Below are 21,839 nucleotides of genomic sequence, written 5' to 3'. Positions count from 1 at the left end.
CTTAGAAGATGGAAAGATATACCTTGTTCATGGATAGGCAGAATTAATATCATTAAAATGGCCATACTACCAAAAGTACTCTATAGGTTTAATGCAATGCCAATCAAAATCCCAATGGCATTCCTTGCAGAAATAAAAAAAGCAATCATGAAATTCATCTGGAGAAATAAAAGATCCAGAATAGCTAAAGCAATTCTAAGCAGGAAGAGAGAAACAGGTGGTATAGCGATACCAGATTTCAAACTATACTATAGAGCAATAGTAACAAAAACAGCATGGTACTGGTACCAAAACAGGCAGGTAGACCAATGGTACAGAATAGAGGACAACAGAGACCAATCCACAAAATTACAACTACCTTATATTAGACAAAGGTGCTAAAAGCATGCAATGGAGAAAGGATAGCATCTTCAACAAATGGTGCTGGGAGAACTGGAAATCCATATGCAACAAAATGAAACTGAATCCCTTTCTCTCTCCATGCACAAAAGTTAACTCAAAATTGATCAAGTAGATAGGAATCAAACCAGAGACTCTGCATCTAATAGAAGAAAAAGTTGGCCCTAATCTCCATCTCATGGGGTTGGGCTCCAATTCCTTAATAGGACACCCATAGCACAAGAGTTAAAATCAAGAATCAACAAATGGGACATATTCAAACTAAAAAGTTTTTTCTCAGCAAGAGAAATAATAAGTGAGGTAAATAGGGAGCCTACATCCTGGGAACAAATTTTTACCCCTCACTCTTCAGATAGAGCTCTAATCTCCAGAGTATACAAAGAACTCAAAAAGTTAAACAAGAACAACAAAAACAAATAACCCAATCAACAAATGGGCCAAAGATCTAAACAGACACTTCACAGAGGAGGATATACAATCAATCAACAAGTACCCAAAATATGCTCACCATCTCTAGCAGTCAGAGAAATGCAAATCAAAACCACTCTAAGATACCATCTCACGCCAGTAAGAATGGCAGCCATTATGAAGTCAAACAACAACAAGTGCTGGTGAGGATGTGGGGAAAAGGGTACTCTTGTACATTGCTGGTGGGACTGCAAATTGGTGCAGCCAATTTGGAAAGCAGTATGGAGATTCCTGGGAAAGCTGGGAATGGAACCACCATTTGACCCTGCTATTGCCCTTCTCGGACTATACCCAAAAGACTTAAAAAGAGCATACTACAGGGACACAGCTACATCAATGTTCATAGCAGCACAATTCACAATAGCTAGTCTGTGGGACCAACCTAGATGCCCTTCAACAGATGAATGAATTAAAAAATGTGGAATTTATACACAATGGAATATTACTCAACATTAAAAAATAACAAAATCGGGCTGGGGATGTGGCTCAAGCGGTAGCGCGCTCGCCTGGCATGCGTGCGGCCTGGGTTCGATCCTCAGCACCACATACAAACAAAGATGTTGTGTCCGCCAAGAACTAAAAAATAAATATTTAAAATTCTCTCTCTCTCTCTCTCTCTCTCTCTCTCTCTCTCTCTCTCTCTCTCTCTCTCTCTCTCTCTCCCCTCTCTCACTCTCTCTTTAAAAAAAAATAACAAAATCATGGCATTTGCAGGGAAATGGATGGCACTAGAGCAGATTATGCTAAGCGAAGTTAGCCAATCCCTAAAAAACAAATGCCGAATGTCTTCTCTGATATAAGGGAGGTGACTCAAAACAGAGTAGGAAGGAAGAGCATGAGAAGAAGATTACCAGGAAAAGAGGGAAAGAGGAGGGAGGGAAAGGGAAGGAGAAGGGGAATTGCACGGAAGACAGAAGGAGACCCTCTTGGGTTCACAAAATACATATACGATGGTGTGAGGGGGAAGGGAAGGGAAAAAAAAAGAGAGAGATAAGTGTCATTGTAGAATGAGTAGAGAATAGTGATGGGAGGGGAGGGGAGGGGGGATAGGGAGGGCAGCAGAATACAACTGACACTAGGATTGCTGTATGTATACACATGGATGTATAACCAATGTGATCCTGCAATCTGTACATGTGGAAAAATGAGGATTCATATCCTATTTGAATCAAATGTATGATATGTCAAGATCACTGTATTGTCTTGAGCAACTAATAAAAAAAGAAAAAGAAAAAGAAAATAAAAATAGTTGGGGATGTAGATCAGTGGTACAGTGCCCCTGGGTTCAATTCCCAGTACCACAGACCCCCCCCCCCATAATAATAACATTAAAAAACGTTATCATAAAGGGAAGAAAGTATTATACATGATCTGGCTTTGGATTTTTAAAATTTTTTAGTTGTAGTTGGATACAATACCTTTATTTCACTTATTTATTTTTATGTGGTGCTGAGGATCGAACCCAGGGTCTCGCACATGTGAGGTGAGTGCTCTACTGCTTAGCCACAACCCCAGCCCCTGGCTTTGGATTTTTTTTTAGAAAAAACTTTTGTAGATGGGGTGGGGCTGTGGCTCAATGGTAGCATACTTGCTTAGCATGTGTGAGGCACTGGGTTCGATTCTCAGCACCGCATATAAATAAATTAAATAAAGGTCTATTAACAACTAAAAACATATATAAAACAAATTTTGTAGTTGTAGATGGATAGAATGCCTTTATTTTATTGGTTTATGATTATTTTTATGTGGTGGTAAGGATTGAACCCAGTGCCTCACACGTGTTAGGCAAATACTCTGCCACTAGCTACAGCCCCAGTCCTGGCTTTGTATCTTTAGGACCCTAATGTCTCAGCTGTAGTAGCAGATCATGGTGCCCAGTGGACACAGAATTACCTAGCACCAGCACCAAGGAATAAAGAAGAAGGCAGCAGTAGCAGCCCCTGACAGGAAGCAAACATCGGCTGGGACTCATATTACTAAGGGGTCTTTAGTTAGAGGCTGTGTTCTATGTGAGAGAAAAAGGCAAGAGTTGGTAAAATTTGGGAGATAACTGGCTGTACAGCCTTTATGTATACAGTCCAGTAAGGCCCGGGAAAGCTTAGCATATACACAGTTTGGAGAAAATCCTTGTTCTCAGGACACTAGTTCTAGACATGGTAAAACAAGAGAAATGTGCTCTTATAATGAAGGTCTCTTTAAAAATTCTCAGAAAGGCCTTGAAAATATGATATATGGAAGCAAAGTAGGCTACAAAGACATGAGGCATCCTGTGCCACCATTATTGCGAATTACCCACTTGATCGTCAACTGTCACTTGAACACACATGAACAGCAGCAGCAAATGGGTCAGAGTAATTGGAGGCCAGCTACTTGTTCTCTAGGGAGATAGAGCTATTAGGGTGATGTCTGGGTGAGTTAATGAAAGGGAGGAATGCTTTCATGTCACAAAATGGTTCCTTGAAATAGTTTATCATATGATGGCTCAGAAAGAAAAATAGGACTCCAGCTCTTTGCCTGCTGGTAATTGCCATTTGTTACCATCTGCTGCATTTAGATTGGAGTGGGCCTTGTCAGTGAGCTTCATGTGGATTCAGGTGCTGGGGAGGAGTGGGAGAGGAGGGCATAGGCTGCAGACACTGCTGTCAGGAGCAGCTGCTTTGGGGTGGTAGAAGTGGGAGGGAAAGGAGGAGAGATGTGCAAGGGCCTTGCACATACCATACTGCCAGAAGTCACTAGCGGAGCTCCAGCCTTGCTGGGCCCTGGGAAGCCACAGGTGGAAGGGGCAGGGGAAAGGACCTCCTAGAGCCAGAACACTATATTTCCATGAATACCTTCCTGTGGAGTGGCCATGCCAAGGTCATAGATGGACTGCAGTTGTAAGTCCCTTTTTGTTTGTGATATTTCAAAGTGCTCATTCCCATTTATGGATTAGATTTAAAAATCAAGTGGCAAGGATCTCCCTACCTCATGTCTGCTTAGGAAAGAATCCTTTTGGTGAACTCAACTCTCCAGGGAGCTGAAAAGAGCCTCTTCTCTCCTTATTGCTCTTTACTCCTTCAGTTCTTCCAAAGCTCACCAGGAACTCCCCCTCCTCATTTCTATGGGAGAAAGAGTGAAGGATAATTACAAAAGACCATATTTGTTGCAGACTTTCCTTGATTACTTGCAACAATCCCAGGAGGCAAATATAAATATTGGCCCCATTTTGAAGGTGAGAACACTGAGGGTCACTTACCTCCACTTACTTCACAATGTGATCACAACCTCTGATTATCTTGTTTATTTGTATTCTGTCTGTTCCCATAGAGTGTATGCTCTAAGAGAGGACTTTTGCCTGTTGTATTCACTATTACATATGTCCAGTGCCTTTAAATGCGTGTGGTATTTCATAGATCCTCAATAATTTTTTAATATCTTTATTTTGTTTATTTATTTTTATGTGGTGCTGAGGATCAAACCCACTTCCTCACATATGTGAGGCAAGCACTCTGCCACGAGCCACATCCCCAGCCCAATCCTCAATAATTTTTGTCTTCTCTCAGGTTTGGGATTTGAGTTTAACTTACTTATAAGCTAAGAACATAGCCTGTATCATGGTTGTTGGAAGAGAACACAAGATTCCAGCATCAGAGACAGACTGTATTACCCACAGCACAACAAGCACCTTAAGTGTCAGTATGTTTGCATCTGCTCCCCATGTCCCCAATCCCACAGGGATTACAGAGGGACCCAGATCTATGCTTTAAATTCTTGGTTTATACCACAGCTGAGAGTAATGACACTGAGCTTGGAGAACCCAGCATATTGTAGTAAGCAGTTAACATGTCTACTTTTTGTCCCAGAGGGTAACGTTACCTCAATTCTCAAGATTGGTTGCTGTAGATATAATCCTAAGAAACATCCCTGATGCTGGGTGTGGTGGCACATGCTTGTAATCCCAGCAGCTGGGAGGCTGAGGCAGGAGGATTGCGAGTTCAAAGCCGGCCTCAGCAATTTAGCAAGGCTCTGTTTCTAAGTAAAAATATAAACAAGGTTTGGTGTAGTAGTCAGCTTTTTCACTGTAGTGACTAAAGAATCTAACCAGAACAACTGTAGAGGAGGAACAATTTATTTTAGAGCTTATGGTTTTAGAGGTCTTAGTCCATAGAAGGCTGGCTCCATTTCTTGGGCACGAGATAAGGATGAACATCATGGTGGAGTGTGTGGCAGAGGGAAACAGCTAAGAAGAGAGAGAGAGAGAGAGAGAGAGAGAGAGAGAGAGAGAGAGAGAGAGAGAGAGAGAGAGAGAGAGAGAGAGAGAGAGAGAGAGAGAGAGAGAGAGAGAGAGACTCCACTTGCCAGATACAAATATATATACCCAAAGCAACACCTCCATTTCCCACGTCCTCTAGCCACACCCTACCACTTCAGTTACCACTCGGTTAATCCCCATTAACTCACTGATTGGGTTAAGACTCTGATAACCCAATCATTTCTCCTCTGAACCTTCTTGCGTTGTCTCACATGTGAGTTTTTTGGGGATACCATATCTAAACCATAAAAGTTGGGGATATGGCTCAGTGGTTAAGCACTCCAGGAATCAATCCCTGGTACCAAAAATGAGAAAAAAAGAAAAAAATAAATGTCCCTGGTAAAGAGTAGTCAGATCCTTGTATTCTTTCACACTTGGCAATAAGTGCAGGAGCAAAACAGAGCCATGGAAGTGTGTTTCCCAATATCCTCCCCCACTTGCCCCCAACCAGTCACCTCATGAGAGGTGACAGTATCTACATGCTATAGTAGCTATGAGTATTAAATGATTTCTATGCTCAAATGTCACTTTTTCCGTAACACCTTCCACTGACCATTCTATTTAATATTGAAACTACACCCCCAGCATTTTCTGAAAATACTGCTTTACTGCCTTATTTTTCTTCACAGCTGTTATCACTATTAAATATAGTTAATATTTTACTTATTTATCCCTTTGATCATCTGACTCCCATCCCTTGCCAGAATGCAATTTAGGGATCTCTTTCTTATCTCTCTTTCCTGCTTATGTCTAAATCCTCAGTGCTCAAATCAGGGTCTGGCACATTGTAGACATAAATAATAAAATAGTTGTCCAATAGGTGAAGGCACCCAGCCCAGTACTTGGCATAAAAAAGGGACTCAGGATAGACTCGCTTTCCTTTGACTCTGTTCCTGCCCTTCTCCCTTGTCTTCTAAGTGCTCATGAATCCCTGAACCCTTCTCAGTCTTTCTGACTAGATCGCAGGGAAGACAGTTTGCAGATCCAGCTCAGGATGGGCCTCCTGCTGAGGAGGAAGCTCTTTGTCTTCTTCAACTGCACAGTCCTTGGACTCTAGTCCATTCTGCCTCCTGTCACCCAGGATGAGTCCCATGCATAGGAACTCACCTTCTCTGTTCTCCTTTCCCCTTCCTTCCATCTATCCCATAGTGGAATGCCAGTGCCACTGGGAGTTACTACCTTGTGAATCTGAATGCGAACACAAAATGAGGATGGGGAGCTTTATTTTTATAGGAGCAGTAAAAAAGATAATCATGAATGCTCCCATTTTATTGAGGGCTGAATATATGCCACACCCCAAGGAATCATCACAAATTGAAGAAAGAAAGAAAGGAAGGAAGGAAGGAAGGAAGGAAGGAAGGAAGGAAGGGAGAGAGAGAGAGAGAGAGAGAGAGAGAAAAGAAAAGAAAAGAAAGAAAAGGAAAGAAAAGAAAAGAACATTGACAACCCAGATGCTGGTGGGTCACAGAGCAACAGGAACTCCTAGTCATTACTGGTGGGAATGTAAAATGGTACAGTTATTTTGGAAGGCAATTTGACAGTTTCTTATAAAATTAAACATACTCTTTCATGTGATCCAGTGATCACACTCCTTGGTCTTAACCCAAAGAAGTTGAAAGCACATGTCCACACAAAGACCTGCCCACAGATGTTTATACCAGCTTAATTCATAACTGTTAAAATTTGAAAGGAACAAAGTTATTCTGCAGTAGGAAAATGATAAACAATCTGTGGTACATCTAGACATGAAATAGTATTCAGCATAAAAAAATGAGCTCTCAAGCCATGAAAAGAATATGGAGGAAACTCAACTGCATATTATTAAGTGAAAGAAGCCAATCTAAAAAGCTTATATCTGGAAATGGGTAAAGTGTGGAGATCATAAAAAGATCAGTGACTTCTAGGATTCGGGGCAGAGGAGGGTGGGGAAGGGAGGGACAAAAATTCTAACACAGAAGATCTTCAGGGCAGGGAAGATACCCTTACGATACGATACTATAGTGGTGAATATTTGTCGTTATTCTGTTGTCCAAATTCATAGGATGCACACCACCAAGAGGGAACACTGATATAAATTATGGACTTTGGACAAAGATGTGTAAATGTAACATCACCAACTGCCACTCTGGTGAGGGCTGTTGATAGTGGGGAAACTATGTATGTGTGGGGATGAGGGGCATATGGACAATCTTCATACTTTTCTCTCATTTTTGCTGTAAACTTGAAACCACTCTAAAAAATAAATTCATTTTTAAAAAAGGAATCATCACAGTGACATTGGAGAGGGAAGTATTAAGTATTGTTAATTTTTCCCATTTGATATGGAAGAAAAAATAGAGTTCATAGGGGCTATATGACTTATCCCAAGCTGTAATAGGGATCTGAACCCATGTGGTATAAGTCTAAAACCCATGATTCTTTGAGTGGTACAGGAATCAAGACAAATCTATGGAAGGGAGGAGGTGCTCTGTGATCCCAAGGGCATGTGATTCGCAGCCTCTCCATGGACTTTTGCTTCCTCTGCACTTCTAAATTACTCAGTATGCACTTGGCAGAGCTACCTTATATTAGACTTCCTTTAATCAGAGGCCTTGCCACTGTATTTGGTCTAGACTGTAAATTTCTTGGGGACAAAGCCCATCTGTAATTATTATTTGTGGCCCTCATAAGTGTCAGAGTGTATTGTATACAGCAGGTCCTTGGTAAACAACAAAGACAGCGACAAAAGCATCAGCAAAAGGTGTTGGAGTCATTGACTTTGTTTGAATTTCAGCTCTGGTACTGGTTCATTGTGTGACCCTGGACCCTTTGTTCCACATCTCCACAACTATGTCCTCTTCTGTATGATGGGCATAATAAAAGTACTTATTTCAGAGAGTCATTGTAATTTAGAAATCAAATCTGAATGTAGTGTGATTAGAAGAGTGCTTGGCATGTAAGAAATATTACATAAAAGTTAGCTGGTTATTGTTGCTATTGTTGCCGAGCCCTATGTGCCAGACTCTTTTAATAAACACTTTTTAAGATAATCCTTATCACACCTGAGCATAATATATCTTATCACTTTTAATACAAGGCTTATAAAGATTAACTTTTACAAAAACTGGTGGCCAAGTGGTGTTTGGAGTTCTCTGTGATATTTCTGTTGTGACTTCAATGCTCCATCTTTTCTAGAGTAGAGTGGCAAGCTTCCCTGCTTATGCCACTTCTTAACAGCAACCAAAAAAGCATGTAACTTCAACTTTCCTCAAAAACATGGCCAGAGAGAATGAGGTGCTAGAGGAGCTGAGGGTGAGAAAAGGGTGTTGATGGAGAGTCAACTCAGAATTAAACCCAAATGCATGGCCGGGCACAGTGGTACATACAATTACAGCTACTTAGGAGGCTGAGGCAGCAGGATCACAAGTTCAAGGCCAACCTCAGCAATTTGGTGAGACACTGTTTCAAAATAAATAATAGAAAGAGCTGTGGTTGTAGCTCAGTAGTAGAGTGCCTCTGGGTTCAATCCCCAGTATGGCAAAAACAAAACACCCCAAAAGCCAAATGCAGGTGAATTCACTGAGGCTTGGTAACTGACGCCCCTGTCCACCAGCTGCAGCAGACACTGACTTCTAACAGCTGTGATGGCTTTTGCACTCATGATGCAGGCAGTCCGTTCTCTAGCAGCCAAAGTTTCTTTTTCTTTCTCCTGGGACTTGGGCAGGGAGGGGTTCAGAGCAACAGAGATGAAATAACCTAGTTTAAGGCCAAACAGATGCTTTCTTCTTGAAAGTATTCAGAGAGAAGATCTGCAACAGAGCCACTTGTCCCCTTTCTCTAATTTGGAAGCCTCATGTTGTGAGGGAGCTCATTCTCTTCTCTTGGGATATGAGCCAGCTGGTATAGATGCCTCATTGAAAGATATGTGCACTTTGTCCTGATCTGAGCTCAGTGTGGAAGGCCTTTGAACTCATCAGGTGACTCCAGGAAGTGGAAGAGGATCACAGAGCAGCAGAGAATCATGGTTTAAGCATCACACATAGAGGAGAGCTGTGAATCCCCACAAAAGTCCACTTGCATCAGAAGTACTAGAGCAGAGGAGGAGTGGGACTTGTAACATGCAGATTTTAAACCCCATCTTTACTCCAGATCAGAATCTCAGACTGGGACTTGTCCCAGAGGTCAGTAGCTCAAAGAACCTCCCCAGGTGATTCTAATGTACAAGAAAGTTTGAGAACAGCTGGTTTAAAACATGAGATTTGGAGAGTTCCAATCCTGTCTCTACTACATTCCAACTCTGATCTTGGGCAAGTTATTTAACCTCACTGACCCTTAGTTTCTTCCTTATAGACTGGAATAATAGCAACTTTTAGACAGTGTTAGAAGGATTAAATGAGATAATATATATCCAGTTAAAATTGTAAAATTGGCAATATTAAATTTCTTGCCCCACAATGCATTTTTTCCTGCTTCTTCTTCTTCTTCTTCTTCTTCTTCTTTTTTTTTTTTTTTTTGGTACCAGGGATTGAAGTCAGGGGCACTTGACCACTAAGCCACATCCCCAGCCCTGTTTTGAATTTTATTTAGAGACAGGGTCTCATTGAGTTGCTTAGTGCCTCACTGTTGCTGAGTTTGGCTTTGAACTCATGATCCTCCTGCCTCAGCCTCCGAAGCCACTGTCTGCTTCTCCTTTGAAATAGGAAATATAAAGTTATTTTTCTCTATTTGATGTGTCCCTTCTTTCCTGAAACTAGCAGGTGTTTGGTATCTCTTAATACTTGTCAAAAACAATGTTAAAAACTTGGGCAAAGTGGGTAGGGATGCAATTCACTGGTAGGGGACTTACCTTGAATGCACAAGGCACTGGGTTTGATTCCCAGCACTGGAGGGGAAAAACCTGGGCAAAGGGCCTGAGGCTGTAGCTCAGTGGTGGAGGGTTTGCCTAACATAAGTGAGGCTCTGGGTTCAATCCCCTACACTATCAAACAAAAACAAACAACAAACAAAAGCCTGGGCAAAGCAGAGGCTTCGTATAGTGACTATAGATGTGTATCACATGGCATACCTGTCTGAGAAATGCCCACCTGAGTGTCACTGTCTATCAGAACACCTTCCTCCCCATAATTTAAAATTTATGCACCCAGTGTTCCTCTCTGTATGGCCCTCCCTCCTGTCTGGTCTACAGCACCAGGGAATTAATTGTGTAGCTTCATGATGATGTAGAGCTATCAATCTCTGTGAGTTTGGTAAATGGGAGTTAATCTCTCAAGAAGATTCCCTCTGTGGTACTGGACCCAAGCTGACCCCAGGAAGGCACAGATACTTGTAGGCATGATCTCTCTGTTTTACCTCTTCCCCACCCCCTGAGGGGTGGAGTTTACCAGGGATTGAATTTAGGGGCACTTGACCACTGAGCCACATCCCCAGCCCTATTTTGTATTTTACTTAGAAACAGGGTCTCACTGTGTTGCTAAGTGCTGGGATTATAGGCATGCACCACCATGCCCGGCCTCCCATCTTACCTCTTAATCATAGCACACTTCATAATGCCCCACACCCTATTTTCATGGCTGCCTCTCTTGTGTTTTTATCCCCTTGATCATTTGAACCCAATCTCACCCAGATTCTTCCAACAAATATTTATTGATCTAAGAGAGTGTTAAGTAATTTTCTCTGCAAAGAGAAAACTTTCTTCTAGAGATAGCTGCTGTTCATAAGATAAGAAGGGCTATTTGAATTTTTGAACCAAGAGTTAATGCTGGTTGAACATTAGGATGACATGGCTAGCTTTAAAAAATATTTCTGGGTCCTATTCCAAGGGGTTCTCAATTGGTATCATGGAGTATGATGTTTTTTTTTTATTTTTTTAATTTTTATTTTTTTTAGAGTATGATGTTTTAATGAAGAAGAGAGAAAATACTGGAGATAAGTAATTTTAAAATATTATGTTAGGTGTTGATAAATACAAAAGAGAGAAGTAAAGTAACAAAGGGGGATAAGGTATACGAGGGGTGGTGTGTGATTTCATTAGAATTAGGATGGTTAGGAAAAGTTAACCAAGAAAGGAACAGTTAAAGAAGTCCTGAAAGCCATGGCTGATTTGAGCCAGGCAGATATCTGGAGGAAGAGGATTCTTGGTAGATTCAACAGCTAGGGCAAAGAGTACAAGTCAGGAATGTGCTTGTTCTAGAAAACAAGGAGTCTAGTGTGGTCGGAGGGAAATAAGTGAGGGGGAGAGTGGTGGAAGATGAGGTCAGAGAACTCATGGTGGTAGTGGTAGGGGTGCACAGGTTGCTTGGGGTCTTGTAGGCCATTGTAGGGACAGACTTTTACTTTGAGTGAGTTGAAAAGACATTGGATAGATCTGAGCAGAGGAGTGGCATGATTTGAATTACAAAGGATCACTCCAGGCTGTTGTGGGGGGGGGAGAATAGACTTTAGAGGATGGAAACAGAGACTCTGATGGGGTTGGATTTTGATTGGTTTGTGTGTTCTTATCCTTTCTTCTCTTCTCCCCTCATGGGAACTGGGGGTTGTCGTTTGTGAGCCTGGACTTTGTGCAATACAGATAAAAGGAGAAATAAATCAGATATGAAAGTGTCCCTGACATTTGCAGCCGTAACTTTTCTGGATCGAGAGCCAAATACAACATGGCAGTTGAATTCCTTCCTCTTATGCCACCTCAAATCACCCTCCTGACCTCTTCCTTGAGGATTCTTAGACACATTATTTCTTCAGGAGTGACTCAGGTTTCTAGCCTGCTTTTCTTCCTGCTTTTAACAGAGAAAGACATAACGACTTCTGCATTGATGTCAGTGGAGATCTTATTATAGTGGCCACCTGTAAAATAGCAGCAGGAGGTAGAGATGCTTAATGTGTAAAATGGTCATTGTCCTGGAAAAAATCAATACCATAAATGTGGATTTAATGGGACCCCTTGGGGAATGGGAGTCTGGGCAATGTAACATTGTATTTAATTGAAAGGTAACCTGTGCGTCACCCCTATTTTCCCCCCCTTTTCTTTGCATTAGCTCTTGTTTCTCAGCATGAAAACAATAGATTGTACTGGGTGCTTATGACATGGTAGATGCTGTATGAGGTAATTAACAGATTTTATTTAATTCCTGTAACAACGGATATAGATGCTATGTTTATCCCCACCTTAAATTTGAGGAAACTGAGGCTCTGAGAAATTCAATTAAGTCATTAGAGGTGGCACAGCCAGTAAATGGCCAAGCCAGTCCATCTGATACTGAGAACTCAGCTTCTGTTTTCAGTGTTTTGTCCATGAGGGGCTTTATTGTGAATGGTTCCTGGAATTCAGATAGGACATTAGTGTCATCATGCTGGTCATCTGGGGACACTGTTCATGGTTAGAAATGGAAGCAAAGAGGGAGGATCAGGAACCTGGGTTGTGTGATGCCAGCCTTAGAATGGTGTTCTTTTTTTAATTTTATTTTTTAAAAGTAAGAGCCCCATTATCAACTTGTTTTCTTAGTTGATTCTTTCAGTGAACTGAAGAAAAGCAATATTTAATTAATTGAGCAAAGGTTATAATATTATTATAAATGTTAGAAAGCTTTTATTTGGTATACCCACTTTTAATTTGTGGTGATGGTAGGGATGTAAGGAAATCAGCTCAAATTAGCAATAAATTTGAAATCCTGACTATTTAAAATACTGTTTTGTTTCTTTCAGTAACCTGAGCTAGTGCTAACAAAATGTCAGAGTGAGACCTAGTTTAATGAATGAATAAAAATCAAGCTGGGGACAGTGGTACACACCTATAATTCCAGCAACTGGGGAGGCAGAGGCAAGAGAATTCAAGGCCATTCTCAGCAATTTTGCAAGCCCTCAGCAACTTAATGAGACCCTGTGTCAAAATAAAAAAAATTAAAAGCCTGGTGAAATAGCTCAATGGTATTCAATTCCTAGTACCAAAATAAATAAATAAATATCATTAATTGTTTTGATGCAAATATCATTCATTGTTTTACACAAATGAGTTCTTCCATGGTTTAACATTCTCTGAAAATGCTTACCTTTTTCAAATAAATAAATAAAAGCTCTCCTCATTATTTGTTTAGCCTACCCATTTGCCTAAGAAAGCTGATTTTCACAAATCAATGCACAAAACCTCGATCTCAGCTGGGATAGTGCTGAGATAGTTTCTTCCTGGCCCTTCATCCTTCATGCTGCACTGTGCCTGGGGAGAGTAACTGTGGAGAAGACATCAAAGGCCCCCCTTTGCTTAGTCAGGCCAAGGTAGAAAAGAAATCTCCAACTTCCATTACTAATTCTGGGGTACTCTACCTGAACCTTTATAAATAGTTCATTTATTAACCATCATCCCTTTCTAAAATATTCATTTCAATGTATTCAATTATGACTCTTCCTTTATCCCAACTACAAGTCTGAGACATTGATCCAGAGTGATATGATTGTGGTACTTATTTCTTTTTAAAAGAAACTTCTCAGCCAGCTGGCAATGAACATGGGAGGGCAGTTTTCCTGGGTCAGTGTGAAAGTCCAAGCAAGACATAGACAATAAGGGCAGATCCAGGCATAGGGGGCAAGCTGGGACCTGGGCCCTCCAAACTGAAGGCCTCATGTAGACAGTATATTCCCACCACATCAGGCTGGGTAGTTTGTACCCATATTACTAATTTGAATGTACAAAGCTCCATACAAGTCAGTGATTTACTAGGTAGTATCAGGGAACACAATTGACAAAACAACTGGCCATCATATTCCTGTGATGTAGGTTTTAGGAACCTGGATATACCTAGGTCATGATTGGACAAAAGACAGGATCAGATTAAGAAGGGATGGCTGTCCTTTTGCTTCCTTCTCAAGATCTTCTAGCTGGGTATAGGGTCTTGGTATTAGGGTTAAGGAAAGAGTTCTACTGTGAACTAGATTCAATGCTCTTTGCTGGTCCAAGTAGGAAAAAAATCTCAGTCATGAATGAAGCAGTGTGACCCACTGTCCAGAAGAACATTGGATTTTCAACTCTTTGAGGGAAGACCTTGTGGCTACTTTGCTTGCTGCTGTCAGTACCTAGATAATAGAGTGGCAGGTAGTAGGCACTTTAAAATATTTGCATGAATGAATGGAGAAGATGAAAGAATATTCAGACTTAATTCCCCATGAAGTTAGAAGGCTACCCTAGGGAATATCCCAACCCAGGTATCAAGATCAATGTTTGGGAATTAGAGTGGTAATTTGCCTTCCCTAACTACAAAATCTCCAGCTGTGAAATATTAATAATTCTGTGGGCAAATTGGTTTTCCAGAGCCAAGGACCAAAACTAATAGTTAATTTTCCCACTGGTAGTTTTTTTTTTTTTTTTTTAACCCGGGTGCTTAACCATTGAGTCACATCCCCAGCCCTTTTAAATTTTCCATTTAGAGACAGGGTCTCGCTAAGTTGCTGAGACTGGCTTTGACCTTGTGATCCTCCTGCCTCAGCCTCCTGAACCCTGGCCACTACTAGTTTTAAACAGAGAAGACTTTGAGTAAATTGGGATATGATTTGATGAAGGTCTTCTTGGGACTTAAGTAGTTGTCTGAAAATGCAGGGAAATTTTTTTCTACTGAAAAAAAAGTGTCCATATGGTTTCTGTTATGGTCTGAATGTTTGTGTTCTCCCCTCCCCCAAATTCATATGTTGAAACTTAATTCCCAAAGTGAAAGTCTAAAGAGAAGGGAGCTTTTGGTATAATGGTATGTCCCTCATGAATGGGATTAGTGCCTTTATGTAAGAGATCCCAGAAAGCTAGCTAGTCTTTTCCACCATATACGGACACAAAAAGAAGGTGCTATCTATGAAGCAGAGAATGAGCCCTTACTAGACATTGATGGGATCTGCCAGCACCTCGATTTTTGACTTCTCAGCCTCCTGAACTATGAGAAATCTATTTTTATATATGAGCCATCCAGTTTGTGGGTTTTTTTTTTTTGTTGTTGTTGTTATAACAGACCATATACAGTTTGGATCTAGAAATATCCCCCGCAAAGCTCATAGTTTGAAAGCATTATCCTCAATGTAGTCAAGTTCAGAGGTGGGGCTTTTTAGGTAGTGATTAGGGCTGTATTTTCATCAGCAAATTAATCCAATTGATGATGGATTAATAATTTGAGTGAACTTCTAAGTGGTAACTATAGGCAGATGGGGTGTGGCTAGATGAAGTAGGTCACTGGAAGTGTGCCTTTGGGATTGTGTTTTGTCCCAGACTCTTAACTTGCCCTCTGTTTCCTGGTTGCTATGAGCTGAGCAGCTTTCCTGTGTCACACCCTTCCAACATAATGTTCTGACTCACCTCAGACCCAGAGCATGGAGCTGGCTGACCATGGAGTGAGACCTCTCAAACTGTGAGTCCAAAATAAAATTTTCCTTCTCTAAGTTGTTCTTGTCAGGTTTTTTGGGCATAGTGACAAAAAGCTGACTAATACACATCTGAATGAACTAAAACAGCCTTTTTGAGGGAAGACCTTGTGTCTTCCCTCAGTTAATAAGTAATATGTGGAGCTTCTTTTTCAGGCATTCTTGTATAAGAACACAATGTCAAATAGAGAATCTAGTGGCAGAACTGGGTGTGTTGGCACATGCCTATAATCCCAGCTACTCTCTCAAATTTAAAAAACCTCTCTCTAAGGTTTTAGAAGGAATGCATTCGAGGCCAGATTTGGCAACTTTGTGAGACTCTGTCCCAAAAAAGGGATTGGGATATGATTTGATGAAGGTCTTCTTGGGACTTAAATAGTTGCCTGAAAATGCAGGGAAATTTTTTTCTACTGAAAAAAACGTGTCCATATGGTTTCTGTTATGGTATGAATGTTTGTGTTATCTAGTTTGTGCAAGACCCTGCATTTAATCCCCAGCACTGTAAAAAACAAACAACAGCAAAATAAAGATTTAGTAGCAGCAATCAGTACATTAGAGTTCTGTTGACACTTGTACCCATATTACTAATATCAATGTACAAAGCTCCATACAATCCCAGTGGCTCCAGAGGCTGTAGGACCATGAGTTCAAAGCCAGCCTCAGCAATGGAAAAGTGCTAAGCAACTCAATGAGACCCTGTCTCTAAATAAAATACAAAATAGGGCTGGGGATGTGGCCCTGAGGACAATCTCAGGTACCAAAAACAAAACAAAACAAAAAACTCCACACAAGTCCAAGTCCATTGATTTACTAGGTAGTAAATTACCAAGGCTAATTGTTTAACTTAAGAATGACATGTATACATGAAATGTTTAGGAGTTTTAAAAGTGAGTATGTGATTAGAAGATTCTTGTTTTATTATTTCTTCTTAGACAAGCCCCTTGAAGATTTCCACCTTGCAATGATTGTTAAGGAGGGGGACCTAAAGTCACACTCTGTGCTTTAAATTAAAAAGGTAGGTTACAGTATTGGAATGCTGCATACTTTGGCTATATCAGGTAACTCATCTAGGGAGGCTTTTCTTTCTTTTTTAAAATTTTTATTAGTGCATTATAGTTACACCTAATAATGGGACTCATTCTGACATAGTTATACATGCCTGGAATATATTTTGCTCCATTTCAGTCCCTAGTACTTACTCTTTCTCTCTCTTTTCCCTCCCCCATTCCCCTTCCTCTTCTGGTCTTCCTTCTATTTATTTATTGTTTTTTAATTGATGCTTTATAGATATTCATAAAGGTGAAATTCACTGTGGTATATTCATATATGTACTTTTTTTAGAGAGAGAGAGAATCTTTTTTTTTTTTGTAGATGGACATAACACAATGCCTTTATTTTTATGTGGTGCTGAGAATCAAACCCAGGTCCCACTGGTGCTAAGCAAGCACTCTATTGCTGAGCCACAATTCCATCCCCCATATATGTACTTTGCATAAGTTTGTCAAATTCAATCCACCGTTCTTCCCCTTCCCTATCCCTCCTCCCTGCCCTTAAACCCCCTTCCTCTTCTCCACAGATCTTAGGAAGCCTTTTCAAATTCACTGATGTCACTATCCCTATTCCTCCACCCTTGTGTTGATCAGAATCAGTTGGGAATCACTAATTTAAATTTTGTTTCAGTTTAGAACAGACTTTCCTCTTCCAAAGATCAGAAATAAGTGGTTAGACTGAATTCTAAGAAGCATGCATGATTATTTAGAAGACATGGAGTCAATGAGTTTTAATGAGTGACCCAATCATACTGGATTATGGTGGTCCAAAGTCAATGCCCTCCTTTCTATACATCTGACTGAGCTTTTAACATTTTAGGTCAGCTCCGGCCACTAGAGCTGGTGAGAAAGAGCACCTTCACAGCCTTACTGAGTACCAGCTGAGATAAAATGAGGTCATGTCTTTCTTTTACACAATTTTAATGTAATCCTCACTAGCATTAGCGAAAATTGCTTTTTGGTGGCTGGAGGGAAGCAAAGAGCACTTGACAGTCTTAACACCCTCATCCCTGACAGCCTCAGTTAAAATGGAAAATTGTTGTGGTGGGACAATTGGCTTTAGAGACTCTGACTGGGGCAGCAGGTTCAAATCAACCTTGATTAATCAATCTTCTTTTAAAATTGGTTGTGTAAAATGGTCAAGGTCATAAGGAGACACTTCAGTCCCTGGATTGCACTCATGGAATGATTGCTCTGTCTTGTTCATGTAAAGCACTAAATGTGCCATAATTGTGATGGGGTGAAGACACTCAGAAAAGGAAAAGGAAGGTACAGAAGGGGCAGAGGCAAAAGGATTTAGAGAGCAGGGGGAAAAAGTGAGGAGGAAAGAAATGAGAGGTAGGGCAAAGAGGGTTATCATTCAGTTCCAACAAGGCATGGCAAAGACATAGGGCATGCTGGGAGCAAGTGATGGGGGACTGAAGGATAAAACCTAGATTGGGAGGAAGGAAAAAATAGTGTAAAAATCCAGATTCTTGGGCTGGGGATGTAGCTCAGTTGGTAGAGTGCTTGCCTTGCATGCACGAGGCCCTGGGTTCAATCCCCAACACCACACACACACACACACACACACACACACACACACACACACACACAAATCCAGATTCCTGGGAAGAGATCTGCCAATCTGTATTAGTCACTTTTCCATTACTAGTATAAAATACTCAAGTAAGACAACCTAGAGGAGGAAAGATTTATAAGATTTATTTTGGCTCACCATTAAGAGGTTTCAGTCCATGATCAGCTGACTCCATTGCTTTGGGCCTGAGGTGAGACAGAACATCATGGCAGAAGGGCATGGCAGAGGAAAGCTTCTCAGCACATGGCAGCTAGGAAGGAAGAATGGGAGAAGGGACTGGGGACGGGAAACACCCTTGCAGGTCATGCTCCCACTTCCTCTAACTAGGCCTCACTTCCTGTAGCCTCTACCACCTCCCAATAATGACATCAAATGATTAATCTACCAATAGATTAGTACACTGATGAGGACAAAGCCCTCTTGATCCAATGATTTTCCAAGAGCCCCTCCTTTGAACATTGCTGTATTGGGGACCAAGCCTTCAACACATGATTCTCTGAGGAACATTCCAGATCCAAACCATAAGCCAATCCAAACATCAAGTCCAAACAGGAAGGAAACAGGTTTAGTTTCTTGGGTCTGTGGGGTTCTTTGCCTATGGAAAGTAGGACAGGATTGCATTTCTTTGGGGTGCATGGCAGAATTGATGACACTGTGCATTTTGACACTGGTCTGCCCAGGAGTTCAGTCAGAACAGGATCCCGTCTAACCTCAAGATAAACATCATGAGGGTTGGGGCCTACAGGAGTCAGAAGCTGGCAGGGCCCATAGAGAGGCCAGTGGCTCAACTGTCTGCACTATTTAGGACTTCCTGTTAAGAGTGCTACAGGGCTGCTTTGTAGCATACCTTTGGCAAGGGGGCTGTAAGGAGGCTGCTTAATGGCACTGTGTGATTCCCAATGCCATGGCCATTGTGGTGGTTGGGTTTAAATAGCGCTGGCTCCTATTTTCCCTTAGTCTGCTCTAAGACAGGAACAGACTGCAGACCTCCCCTATCAGGTTGTTTACTTGACTTGAGGACAGGGAGTGAATCTAAGAGAAGGAGCAAGGGTTGGGAGGAGGAGAAGAAAGGCTAGAAGAGTGAAGGAAAGCAAGGTGTAGGAAAAAGTCATAGAATCCTAAATTTAGGAAATTGGAGAAAAGAAAAGGTAGTGAGTAGGAAAGAGCAGAGTTCCCCTTCCTCATCTTTCTTACTTTGAACTTATTATCAATTTCTTTAAAAAAAAGAAATTGTCTAGTGATGATTGATAGACAGCATGATTGTTTGGATTCTCTCTTTCGACCCTGAGTAATTTCTTTTGCCTTTATGGTGGTATACTGCACACTTCATCTGTAATTATTTCTCAAACTGTAACTGCTGCTCTGATACCATCCAATGTGATGTAGCTAGGATTTTTCTGGATTGTGGTGGTGGTAGTGATGGTTCTGGAGTGCTGACAGCACAAATTGAATGGTTTCTGGATGCTCATTGTTTGCATACATGAATAGAAGTGGCTGTCACATCAGTCTGGCCCTGCCTGTGTATGTGGGTCCCTAGTTGTTCCACTAATTGGGGTCCTTTTAAAAGACTTGTTTACTAAATGACCCTGCTCTCTAAGATGGTGAGGTATGGCTGCCTGCCCTTGCCGGATGCACTAGTTGCCTCTCACAGTGCCCCTAGGGAGCCAGTTTTCAGAGGCTTTCTATTTACTGTTTCTGAAATAACTGGGTATATTTGTGTTCTGTTATTTATATACTGTTTCTGGCCAACTTCTTGTAGAAGGCTCTGAGTACCACAAATATTTGTCCAATGTGGTTGTTATGCAGAATCTCTGATGTCATGGGAGGTAAAATTAATGCTAAAAGCAGGAGGAGTCTCTTGTTGACCTTCAGAACACATGTGGCTTAGATTTGATTCATTCTACATGTTTGGTAACCCTCCTGAATTTACTGGAATGCTTAATAACATTTTAAGCTCTTTCCTAGCAGAAGGACAGGTTGCTATCCTTTCCGTTGGTGGTCAGCAAGCACAGTTCTGGGGCTAGTATATTGGAAAGAGCACTGGACTGAGGGTCAGAGCACTGGTTCTATCAGGGACCATCTTAGTGAACTTGGACACCTGGGTCTCATTGTTCTAATATGCTGTGGGAATGTTGGACTCTAGCAGCAATTTTCACACTTCCACATATACTAGAATCACCTAGAGGCTTGTTAAGTTACCAGATGTTGGGTCTACCCCTCAGAGTTTCTGATTCAGAATGCGGAGCCTGAGAATTTGCACTTCCATAAATTCCCAGGTGATTGTGTCATCTTCTGAGGACCACACTTTGAGAACCATTGGACTAGATGATCTCACTAGGACTATGGTCTCTTTCTAAAATGTTGGGGGTTCTGTGACTGTATAGAACATGGAGCATGGTGGGAAATAGTCAGAGGAAATGAAAATCCAACTCTGAGCTAGTCTTTCTGGCCAGCATCTGAGCCAGAGTCAGAGATAGCATCTAATGTGTGATCCAAGGGCACAGAAAATTGGTTCCTTACCTAGCCTGCCATGGGCCTGAAATCCTTCTTACAAGTCTCTTGTTTGGCTTAATGTCCCTGTTAGACTATAAATATTATCCCCACTTACTGACCACATAACCATAGGCAAACGATTTACCTCATGGTGCCTCAGTTTTCCCATCTCTGAATAGGAATAATATTATATTTGTTCTGAAGATGAAATGATATGATGTATCTAACAAGATGTGGCACACTGTAATTGCTCCATAAAAGTTAGATGATATCATTATTTTTGCCACCCCTCCTTCATTCATTCATCTATTTGATTAATATTTTCAGAGCACCTACTATGCACCAGTTCCTGGTATGAGACTAGGACAATAACATTGAACAGTGTCAGTATAGTTCCTTTCTACATAGAACTTATACTTATGTTGGGAGGAGAAAGGTATTAAATAGAGCTACATAACATAAAGTCTAGAAGTGAAATTTGCTGACAAAAATTACAATAAGGGTATGGAGAATGAGAGGGTTTTATTATTTTTGCCCTTTATTTAGAAATAATTTCAAACACCAAAAAGATGCAAGAAGAAAATATCCACATGCTCTTTCCATAGTCTCTCTTCTCTCTTTCCTCCTACTTTCCTATATATTTTCCTGAACCATATGAGAGTAACTTATATATATCAACATGGCCTTTTAACATTTCAATGTATATTTCCTAACAATAAGGATATTTTCTTACAGATTCACAGTATAATTATCATCTTCAGTGGATTTAAGGTGGATATAATATTTTACCTAATCTATAGACTATGCCAATTTTTCCAATTGACTAATAATATTCTCCATTGCATTACTTGCTCCTCCTGTGCATATCCAACTTAGAGTCAGATACTGCATTTGGTTCTATGCCTTTAGCCTCTTTAAATTTGAAACATTTCTGGAAGAACAAGGGCCTTTAAAAAAATGAAACATTTCTCATTTTGGGTTTGTCTGGTGTTTTCCTGTGGTTAGATTTAGGATCTGCTTCCCTAGCTATAAAATAAGATAAGTGATGCTGTGTCCATTTCAGAACATCATAGAAGCACGGCATATCCACCTGTTCCTTTTGATAATGCTAATGTTGATCATCTTGTCAAGATGTTTTCCAATTTCTCCACTGTATGCTTACATTTTTTCCTTGAAATTAATAAGCGATCTGTGG

At 40.9% G+C, this 21,839-nt stretch overlaps 1 long non-coding RNA gene and 1 other non-coding gene across 2 annotated transcripts in view; both read left to right on the top strand.

Moving 5' to 3' along the window:
- LOC144371694 (uncharacterized) overlaps nucleotides 1-21,839 on the top strand; it is a 638,576-nt gene that overhangs the window by 6,659 nt on the left and 610,078 nt on the right. The window lies entirely within an intron of this gene.
- Trnaa-ugc (transfer RNA alanine (anticodon UGC)) lies at nucleotides 18,055-18,128 on the top strand. Its single transcript has one exon. It is a non-coding gene; the product is annotated as a tRNA-Ala (tRNA).

The sequence above is a fragment of the Ictidomys tridecemlineatus genome, chromosome X (genome assembly GCF_052094955.1).
Source record: "Ictidomys tridecemlineatus isolate mIctTri1 chromosome X, mIctTri1.hap1, whole genome shotgun sequence".
NCBI lineage: Eukaryota > Metazoa > Chordata > Mammalia > Rodentia > Sciuridae > Ictidomys > Ictidomys tridecemlineatus.
This window is presented reverse-complemented; position numbering and strand designations above follow the sequence as displayed.